This window comes from Morone saxatilis, unplaced genomic scaffold, assembly GCF_004916995.1.
Source record: "Morone saxatilis isolate NCDOM2014 unplaced genomic scaffold, NCSU_SB_2.0 Contig2, whole genome shotgun sequence".
Classification (NCBI taxonomy): Eukaryota; Metazoa; Chordata; class Actinopteri; family Moronidae; genus Morone; species Morone saxatilis.
Window position 1 is genome coordinate 9,871,015 of NW_023339762.1, and position 10,544 is coordinate 9,881,558.

Consider the following 10,544-nt stretch of genomic DNA (forward strand, 5'->3'; position numbering starts at 1 on the left):
TTCCATCTCCCTGTACATACTACGGAAGCACACAAATTGAATTGAATTTTGAAAAATAATTTCAAAAGTTTCTAAAAACTACGTTTCCTGATTTACCCATTTTAGCTCACCCGTCTGTATTATCGCTCCCTTAAAAGAAGAGTAACCGTGGTAGTTGTCGCTGTGGAGCCACCAGCAGCTCCAAGCCTGTCACTGAAAATGCAGAGTAAATGGAGATTGGGGTTTTAGAGGTTGTTATGAAGACAAGGACAAGGTAGGGTAGAGTGACAGGAAGCATTGATTAAGATGAGACAGAGGGCCAAGAATAACAACCATTCTCATGACTGTGATGATGATGATGATGTTGATGATGACTATGTGTGCATATTCATGAAGCTGCTAATAGGAAGGTCTGGGTGTTCAGTGTAAGTCGGAGCTGATTGTGACTGTTTCCTCGTCTGTGTGGCATTGACTCTTCCACTAAGCTCAGGATTTTAAGTAGTGATTTGTCTGTGGTCTTCCACTGAGCCCTGTTGTTGTGTAAAAGAAAAACCACAGACTTATACTATATCCAACGCACCATATTTAAGAAAAACACAGGTCTTATACCGTTAAACAGGCTTGTGTCGCAATCCCTTAAATTTACTGGACGATGACGATCAAAAGTGGAGAGACAAAGTTTTGTACGTAAACTTTTATTGCCGTTTGTGATCTTTTTGTATCAAAGTAGGTATTTCATGTTCGTTGAATCTTTCAGTATTGCGTAGATACCTTTTTATAGAGTAACCTCCAAACAACACACGCAATCAGTGTCTAGCTTAGTGAATGTGGTCAATTGGTATGTTTTGCTTGACAGCCATGTCTGTGATTGATGGATAATAGTCATTATACCCTAATCCTGATTTCAAGTAGGTGTCATGCACACTTCGGGTTATATTACTTACTAGGTATTGTTTGCACCAAGCACAGATAATCATTTTGCTTCCTGTGTAGTTTGTTTTCTGTTGGGTTTTTTGTGTTTCTTTTACTTTCCGTACAAGGCTTTGAGTGGAAGCTATTAGCTCAGCCTGTCTGCAGCCAGTGATAATGACAGTGAATCAGCAAGTTTCGCTTACAGAATCTGGCCATGGACAGGTGAAGGTGGTCTAGGAGTCAGGTAAAAAGCCTCTAAAACAAGTACAAAATGCAAGCAAATCAGCACTAATTACTCTTATACATCCTAATGGTATGACCGTGTACAGAAATGTGCCATAAGCAGCACACAACGGGCATTCAAGCATTTTCTGGCCTTTTAATGCACAATTTGTCCAAAGGCTGCTCTGATGCTTTCACTTAGTAGCTGTAAAAACAGCAGGGTGCTTGAATCACCCACATACTGTATACCCAACTATATATTCAACATAACCTGCAGACAACAGCCATAGCAGTAAACAGCCACCCAGTCATGCTTTGGAAATAAGCACTCAGACAGTCAATTAAAAGCCTGTTTACCACTGAGTGTGCCAGTCAAAAACTCAAACTGTTATTACGGTGTCGAAGCAGCAATACACACTCACAGTGTCCCAGGTTCTCAGTGGAGACAAAACAAGAGCATACTAGAGCTGTCCGGTGTCCTGTCCTGTGGAAGGGAATTCACAGGTAGCAGGTGGACAACTGGAACCAGCTGTTGTTTACTGGGTAAGGGGGAGGGATTGTGGTCAATTAAGTTCACAGAGACAGCGACATGTGTGCAATGGTACCTGCAAACACCACACTTTAATTTAAAGTCTGCTAAAATGTGCCCAACAAAAAGTGTTGGACTGATACTGCCACAACACACAGTGGTTGTAACTAAAGGTTTGATCTTTCTGTTTGTGACTGCTAGGCAGAGGAAATAAACACAAGACAGCCTACATTTAGTAGTTGTTCTGCTGTATACTGGTTTTATTGGGCAGCTTGCAGGTGTGTATAGTTCTCTTAAAGTGTGTGGGAGGGCAGTGGTAGATAAGAGTACGTGTTATTCCAGTGTACTTAAATAACACTGAAAAATGACCAGAGCAAAGGGGTTATAATCCTGCTCCTAACCATCTTCAGCTTTAGAAATGCTCCTCTTCAACTTGTTCTATTATGAAAATGAGACTTAAATGCCTGGTCATGCATATTGACCCTCTTCTACATGGCACGTATCACACCACTATTAGCTGGGTAAATACCCAAGACCAAACCTCATCACATAAAAGAGATATCTGCTGACTTAACTCTGAAACCCTGCATTGTCAAAAGAAAATTCACGCATATATTTTTTTTTAAACTGAGGTTTTTTTTTGTTGTTGTTGTTTTTTAATCCATAATTTCTGACCATTACAACATTTTACTCATTAAGTTAATTCCTGTCATCTAGGGACATCACAAGAACAGAATCCAGTATGTTTGACAAACCAGAATCAGATAGTAACGCTATCAATACTAACAATTATCAAGATAATAAATAATGACTTTAATTAATAGTAACGGTTCTCGGGGCACCTCCCTTAGAGAAGGAACCAATAGCCAATAATGGATTAATTCTGTGTGTGAGTGACCATATGTTCAGCTGAGCATGAAACACATGTAGATCCAGATAAAGAGCCACATGGAGCATGGGATGTCTGGTGATCCAGAGTTTTGTTGTCCTGGTGGCCAGGAAGTGACTCATCATAATAAAGTTAAACCACACAAAGTGAACAAATTCATATTTAAAGGTCCCAGGGGTCCCAACACACACATAGACAAAAATACATGAACAAACAAAACAAAAAAACAAAAAATAAACCATGAAGATTTAGTACGAAAAGCAAGAATTAGGTGCATTACTGCTAACTTAGTTTGAAAGCCTCACACTGGAATGAATAGAGGGGAAGCCGAAATGTTTTTTTAACCAAATTGGAATTATTCATAATGTAGGTTTACTAATATACAACATTTCTATCAGTGCACAAGTCCCAAGGATTTTCTCCCCACGTTCCCATTTTGACAGATGATTTTTTCCATTCTCAAGCGAATAAATAGGCTCATAAAAAAAGGCTCTGGAGATGACGGTGGCTATTTTTATCCCCCAACAAGATGCTTCATCCTCGGATAAATTAATGCAGAACGGCTTTTAAGATAGAATCCCTAACATGGGGGGATGGTTTTATTTAAGTTTTCCTTGGTTGCATGGCAACACTCATGGAGCCACCTATTTTACTACGCCTTGAACAGATCCTAAAGTAGCAAAAAGATCTGCAAATGGACTGAGCAATTTCAATGCATTATTGCAGAAAATATGTCTTCCTTTCACAGCTGGCATTAAATCCACCAACTGGATTAGGAGAACCGTTATGGCTCCTTCACACTGCCTACCTGAGCAGCGCCTGTGCACGGTGGAACGTCTTGCTTTTTTATTTCGGTGCCCATTTTAATAGATTAGAGTAGCCACACTGCTTCACTAGAGAGTCCACGTACCGCGTTAAAAACTCTCTGGCATTTCTGTGGATAGAATCCATTTGTATGTTAACAAGGCTTTTTATTTTATGGCATTTATCAAAGGCATATTCAGTATAGAAAGACAGGGCTGGCAGCAGCAGCCAGGCAGCTGACACGCTCTCGGTGCAAACACACAGCCACTGTCTGAGTTTCTTCCTCTGTGATAGTTGGGAAATAGTGATTTTTCACCATTTTCTGGACCAAACAACTAATACATAAATCAAGAAAATGATTGACCGTTAAATCAATAATGAAAATAATTGATTGGTACAGCCTTACTGAAGGATGGCTCCTACTTGATCATACACAGAAGGCGTGTAGCTGAATGTTATTAGCATAGGTAAGGTCTCAAGAGCCTATATAAGGGAAAGTGTGCAAATACTCTGGCACATATATCTGGATATATTATACATTATTACATTACTAACAAGATAATAATAGGTTGTGTATTCAAACAAAATAAGAGATTTGTTCGTATATTTCTTCCTGAATGAGGCCCAGTGTGACTCAGCTGCCGTTTCCGACTGACACTAGTAAGCCTGTCACAGCAGAGGAATTTCCCTTGCTGTGGATTTAAGGTGGCTCAACAGCATGATGTGACGTCATGTGCGGTTGTGGCGGTGCCTTGCCAATCCCCTACGGTATTTCATTCTTGCTGTTATCGCAACAGACACTAGGTTGCTACAGAGTAACCCCGCAGACCTGTACACACATAAGTCCAGTCAGCTATAACTCTGTGCTCTGCCCGTTATTGTGAGAGACATTGGATTACCAGAGCTCATTAATCCCGTGTGTCACAGCTTCCTTTACAACTGAAAACACAAAAACAAAACAAAAAACTCACGACTTATCAGCTGTTTTCGCTCCAACAGTCTCCTCATCACTCCCATGGCTCGATAATACATTCATGATCACTCTACACAGATCTGATATAACCTTCCTCATATTAATACATGAAACAAATGTCATATTTCCACCATGCGTGCTGTTTTGCACCATCCAGTCTTAATTTGTTGAGCTATTGTCATTGTGCTTCATTGTGATTGGCACAACTGTTACAGAGTGATATGACTGATTGAGAGTGTATTTATTAGTCACCAAACCCTCTGATCTATGTTCACCATCGCTTGTGTTTGTTGTTGTGCTATTAAAATAGGGCCCAAAGAATCACGATTGCCTGACAGCTTGGATTAAACACAGGATCACTACAAGATAAAATAACTCTGCGCTATCGTTCAAAAGTGTGGAATTGCCTGCCACAGAAACTTGATTTGGTGCAGTCTGACGGCTGAGAGGACTACTTGGTAGAAAGTTTTTACAAATAGATATTTTGTATGAAGCGTTTGCAACAAAATGTAATCTTTGTACATGGAAAACAAAAGGCTGCACAATCCATTAACCAGAGACAGTTAAATAAGAATGTAAAAAATCACTAGTCATTGGTAAATGAATTTGGAAGCTCAGCATTCAAATCTGTGCAGATATAAATAGGAAGACGTTCCTGTTCCAAGAGCACAATAATGCCTATAACAAGCTGGAAGTAACAGGTGTGTATAGCAAAGCTATTCTTAAATCTTCCAAATAAAAGGTTAGTCTAGGGTTAGCAGTATTGGGTCATGGAATATGAGCTGAACATATGGACTGACACATCATAGTTTAAACCTATTTAATAATTTAGTAAACTGCAGAGGGCCCAAAGAAAAGCAGAAATGTAATATTCACAGGTATGGTTTCATTAGTGTGTAATCACCTGAAAGTCTTTTCATTACCTTAGACTGAGCCGTTTATTAACAGAGGGAGTGGATCCTCTAGTTCTGAACGGACAAACCCAATGCTGGCTCTAGATCGGGCTTGTTGCTTCTTTTGTGAGCTTTGCAGCCATCTTAGTTGCAAGTTGGTTGCAATCTGCAACTACAGCGCTAGGTGCCACACACGTTCTTTAATTCTTCTTCTTTTGGGGTCAAAACTATTTCAGATGTAAATAATACATTTGGCTTCTGAATCCTACTGTTTCTATCTATGTTAAAGTGGCCATTATTGAAGGAAAGAAGAAAAACATCATGGTGATTCCAAACTCTTGAACGGCAGTGTACATTTCATTGTGTCTCTGTTTTGTTTTGGTTTCTGATGCAACAACAGCTTTTGTGCACAGAAGATGAAGTGCTTAATGTACCACTAAATCGGGAGTTTTGTTTGATGATGCTACTTCTGTTGAGCTGCTCATTGGAGTGTTATTTCCATCATTCCAGACCTTTCTACTTGCAGCAGTTCACCCTGTAAAATAACACTTAGAGAATGAACATGTGACCTCATATTTATATATGCAGTGCATATATTTATTGAACAATTCCAATTAGAAAACTATATTTAATCCCCACTCTGTTTTTTAGATGAATTTGCATGGGTGCTAAATGTACCAATAAATCTGATATCTGTTCCGTAACGCCATGCCAGAACAATGACTCGCTCTGAAAATGAGCCACAATGTTAAGAGGTCTGCCTCAGGCAAACTAACAAAATGGTCTTTCTTCTTCTCCTCCCTCCATCTCTGTTTTACTCTTTCCATCACCCTCCCTCTTCATTCTTTGTCTCATGCATTCTGCTTATCTTTCTCCCTGACTCTATCTGCCTGTTTCTTTCTCTCTGTCATCTGCAGGTTCCAGAAGTAGGTTCCTCTGCCTCTCCAACTGAGACTCCATGGCTGCCAGTGCTGCCGCCTGATTCATTGCACTGTGAGTTCACTCCTATTTTGTGTGTTTGTGTGTGTGTGTTGGTATGTTTTCCCGTCTGTGTTTTTCTCATGTCCTCTTCTTGTTTTTTTTTAGTCCGTTTATGCAGCATGTCCACTTGAATTAATGACATATGAAACCCAGGGTTTATCTTCTGCAGTAGCGGCCTCTCCACGACTTTGTTTGTGGTACTGTTTTGAATTGCAAAATTGCAAAAATACATTTTTGTGACTCTAAAAATGTACGCCAAGAGAGTCTGGTTACTCCCCATGGACCAGAGTCGTGCTGTGATTAGTCTCTCATGTTGTGTTCATTATTCTGCTGATTCCACTCTCCACAGTGCTCTAGCACATTGTGGCATTAGTTTGGCAATACTGACTGTCTCCAAAACAAACACTGCATGCATGAAGCCAGTGTCCCAAACTTAATGACTGACAGTGATATTGATCACAAGCGCTGCAGTTTTTAGTGCATGATTTCAAGACAACTTACTGTATGCCTATTTGATATAATATGTAACAGCAGTGTAACAGCTGGTTTAGTATTTTTGACTTCAATTGATTCTTAATTGCCTTAACATCTTGAATAGCTAGATAAGCAGATGAGATGCAGTATGGCCTAGTGGAACATTGTGCAAATGTTTGTGCCGATTCACACCTTAAAGTCTGCGAGGATGATATATTGTTTCAATTTCCCAACTGGTCTGGTTTGCTTTCACAAAGGCAGAACTCAAACAGTCCAGGAATTGTCAATAAAAGCCATGTGGTGGAAATATAGTTCAATTACTCAGGATGCAGCACACAGAGGAGTGATGGTTAAAATCTGTAATTCTACAGAGTAAGAAGTAACCGCAGAAAGCAGTCCTGATTGGCAGACAATATTAATAAACTTTAACTGCTTTTGATGCTATTATGCAGTTGGACCATTCTTGTGCACACTTGTAGTTACTGGTGGTACCAGGAAATGTGGTTTAACACTGCAGATCACAGAACACTGGGCTGAAAGACACTTAAATTCCCTGCAGTACTGAGGAGAACTGCAAAGTTCAGTGGTAATTCTCTGGGTGTTCTTGCACTTTGACCAACCCGTTTCACATTACTCGTGTCATTTGATCCGTTGTCAATATAAAAATATTGATTAGTGTGGATTTAAATGTCCGGACATTGTTTTGTTAAATGATACATGTTCATCAAAAGGTTTTTTGAACTTGTGAGGGTTTTGTTGATGACTTACCTTTGCTAACATTGCCATGCACTTATTATCTTGCTAATGATCTCTGTTTCCATATGCCTCAGTGCCAGCTGGGTAAAAAGCAGCCATCTGTGTTGTTGTGTCTCAGAAGGTTTGGGTCCTGCTCTGTTTGCATTTGCTCGGTCTCCACAGCTCCCACCACAGATGTTACTGTGTGTGTCTAATAACAATAGATACTTTATGTGCTGTAAATGACCTTTTACAAAGGAACACCAGACAGCTATCTTCTCTTTAGTTTTGTCTGCAGCATTTGCTTTTCTTGGGTGCTTTGTGTTGAGACTTTGAAGATATTTAAACACACACACAGATACTAGGGCAGAGCTGTTTGTTTGTTTGATGTTGTCTGTTATTTTTCTGCAATATAAATCAGAGGACTTAATCTGGAACAATGCATAGTGTGGGGTTGCCACGTGCTACAAGGGAAACAAAGTCCTTACTGTAGTAACAAGGAAGTTATGGTTCTTTTAGTTTTGCCATTTTTGCAAGAAAAACGTGGGGTTTTGGAAAAAAGATGTCATAAATGGATGAGCTGAATTGTTTTATCATTTTGAAACTCTTTGCAGGTAATATGAAACAACATATTTTTCATCTTTCTACCATGCCAAGAAAAATTAGTAAGTAGAAAACACTGGCTAGCAGCACAACTCCCCCTCACAAACAGGAAGTTTGTGAAGTTTTATTTTTGAAATGATTTCTTATTTAATGAGACCCATCAGGCTCGACTTTACACACATGCACCAACTCAAATGGTTTGGGGCTGGTCAGAGGAAGCGGGGAGGATGAAATGCTTGTTCAGGCAAAGGCAGAGGTTGTGATTAGAAAGCATACATCGACTCTCTCTTTCAAAGGTTTTGACCCACAGCCAGCTGCTCGCCTTCGTCCCTTGTGCATTTCAACTGGAATCCGTCAGTGGTGTAGGATGGCGTAATGCTCTCCCGCCGCCTCTGCCTTCTCCAGGATCCATTAGTTTCTGCCGCTGTTGGTTTGTTTTGCACTTGGCACTTAAGAGCAGTGTTGTGTTCAATGTAATTGGATGATATGGCATTGCTTTCCAAGCTCTTGATGCCAGCAGTCGTTTCTTGGCCCACACCTATTATCACCTTCCTCAGAACCTCTAAGAGGAATATATTGATCACATTGCACAAAAGCTATGTGTCTGTCCAATAATGGAATATTCAGGGGTTTCTTGTTGTTTTTGTCGTGATTACTATTATAACCAACAAATTACCTGGATGAGGGTCTCCTCTTGTGTGACCTTTCTTAAAAAGTCTTTTTATGAGTAAAACCTGCTTTGCCTCTTTGAATGATGCACGTCAGGCCCACGGACGAGTCAGTCCAACTTGGCGTCACTTGTGTAACTTCACTTGTGAAATTAATCTTTGATATAAAATTTAAACTCATTATGGAGTCCAATGATTTTTATTATCTCTTTACCCTCCCATATTGAGGTTTTTTTTATCTGTCTTTCACATCTTGGAATGAAACCTCTGATTTCACATAACGCAAAGAGACAGCTGTGAATGTTTTCCAAACTGGAGCCAGAATTTTGGATGAGCGTTGCCACTCTCCAGAGAGCACCGTTCGCAGGCAGAGAAACAGACAAAACCATGGTTAAATCATTAGTGAAATAAGCCTGTCCCCCATTACTGTCAGCCTAAGACCACCATGGGAAATGGAAGAGAATTTCTACACTCAGAACAACACAGTTTCTTTTTAGTGGTGGTAATTGGGAACTGTTATCAAATCTGTTCCCCCCTTCTCATTTCTCCTCAAGTCGAGCACTGTAGCAGAAACAGGCGATTTGTTCTTTGAGGAAAGTGGGACGAGTTTCTTCAGCAGCTTTGTCTCGGGGCTGTCTGTTTTCTGTAGCTTCCTATATATTTTGCCTATATACTTGGTTTGTCATGCCTGTACTCCACAAAGACTAATTAAGGATGCCTGGAAGTCTAGTTTTGAATGTAAAACAGTGCAGCATCAAGTTTAATAGTTCTTTTTGTCCATATTACATCTGTACATGAATGCAAGCTTTTTATATCTTCTTACTGTGTATATATTGTAAAGTAATGGACATGATATGTCTGTACTATACTGTTATTTGTTTTGGGGCCATACAGATAAACATTGTTTTATAGGGAGTAGCAGTGCAACAAATGTGATGAATATGAGACATTTAGCTAAGATCAAGTTAAAACAACTGAACAAATAAATATATACAACAGACTGCAGATGCCTGAACCTGAAGAAGCACAAAACGACAGTCAGTGACATTAAAGAAAGCCTATTTTATTGCTCAGGCAAATTTGAACTTGAAATTGAACAATATACTAAGAGTTTAAAGCATATTGAATATATATTAGTATAAATAAATACAAAACACTTAACAAATGTATACAACAGATGACCAAACCACTAAATAACAGTTTCCGTACAGTGCTAATAATAGAACAATACATTTTGAGTTAATCTTGGTATTCTCGGTATTCTACAAACTCCAGTTTAAAACTGCAATTCCTCTCAATATTATAATATTTGTTAACCTGAGGAAAGGCTGCTGTCATCATCATCATTATCTGTGCGCCCCATTACTGGGGCCAGGGCCACCCACGCCGGCTGATGTGCTTGGCATGGGGTCACAGAAGTGGTCAAGCTCGGTGCATCCCTCTGATTCTGAGTTAAATACAGCCGCACTTTACCGTTTAGCTCGGCATTTTAACCGTGTTTAAGGTACCTAGTAGTAAATGGTAGGCTCCCTGTTGCCAGAGCCATGAGAGAGCTCAGTGGTGTAATTTTAACTAGCGATGATGCCCGTGTTGCCTGTAACGTTTCAATAGACGGGCTTTGTACCGAAACAAGCAACCGACATCTGCGTTGCGATTCTGTCCAGTAGATACCGGTCTTATAGGAACTGGTTCTGTATTGGCACCCTGTTTTGGCACCCAACTCTAGTTGAAGGAATAGAAGTGAGGAGGGGAGAAGAGCTCTCCACAGTCATCACAAACCTGCCCCTGGCTAATCACTGTCAGTTTTACACCAGAGCGTGAAGTGTGAGTGAGTGAAACTGAGAGACTGAAAGTGAATAAGCATATGTGTGTGTGTGTGTGT

At 39.9% G+C, this 10,544-nt stretch overlaps 1 protein-coding gene across 6 annotated transcripts in view; it reads left to right on the plus strand.

The window, feature by feature from the left end:
• Positions 1-10,544, plus strand: part of peak1 (pseudopodium-enriched atypical kinase 1) — a 96,885-nt gene that overhangs the window by 43,804 nt on the left and 42,537 nt on the right. For all 6 annotated transcript variants that reach the window (XM_035664382.1, XM_035664381.1, XM_035664383.1 and 3 more), the window contains one exon: positions 6,119-6,194. The gene's annotated coding sequence lies outside the window, so the exon portion shown is untranslated. The remainder of the gene's footprint in view (positions 1-6,118; positions 6,195-10,544) is intronic.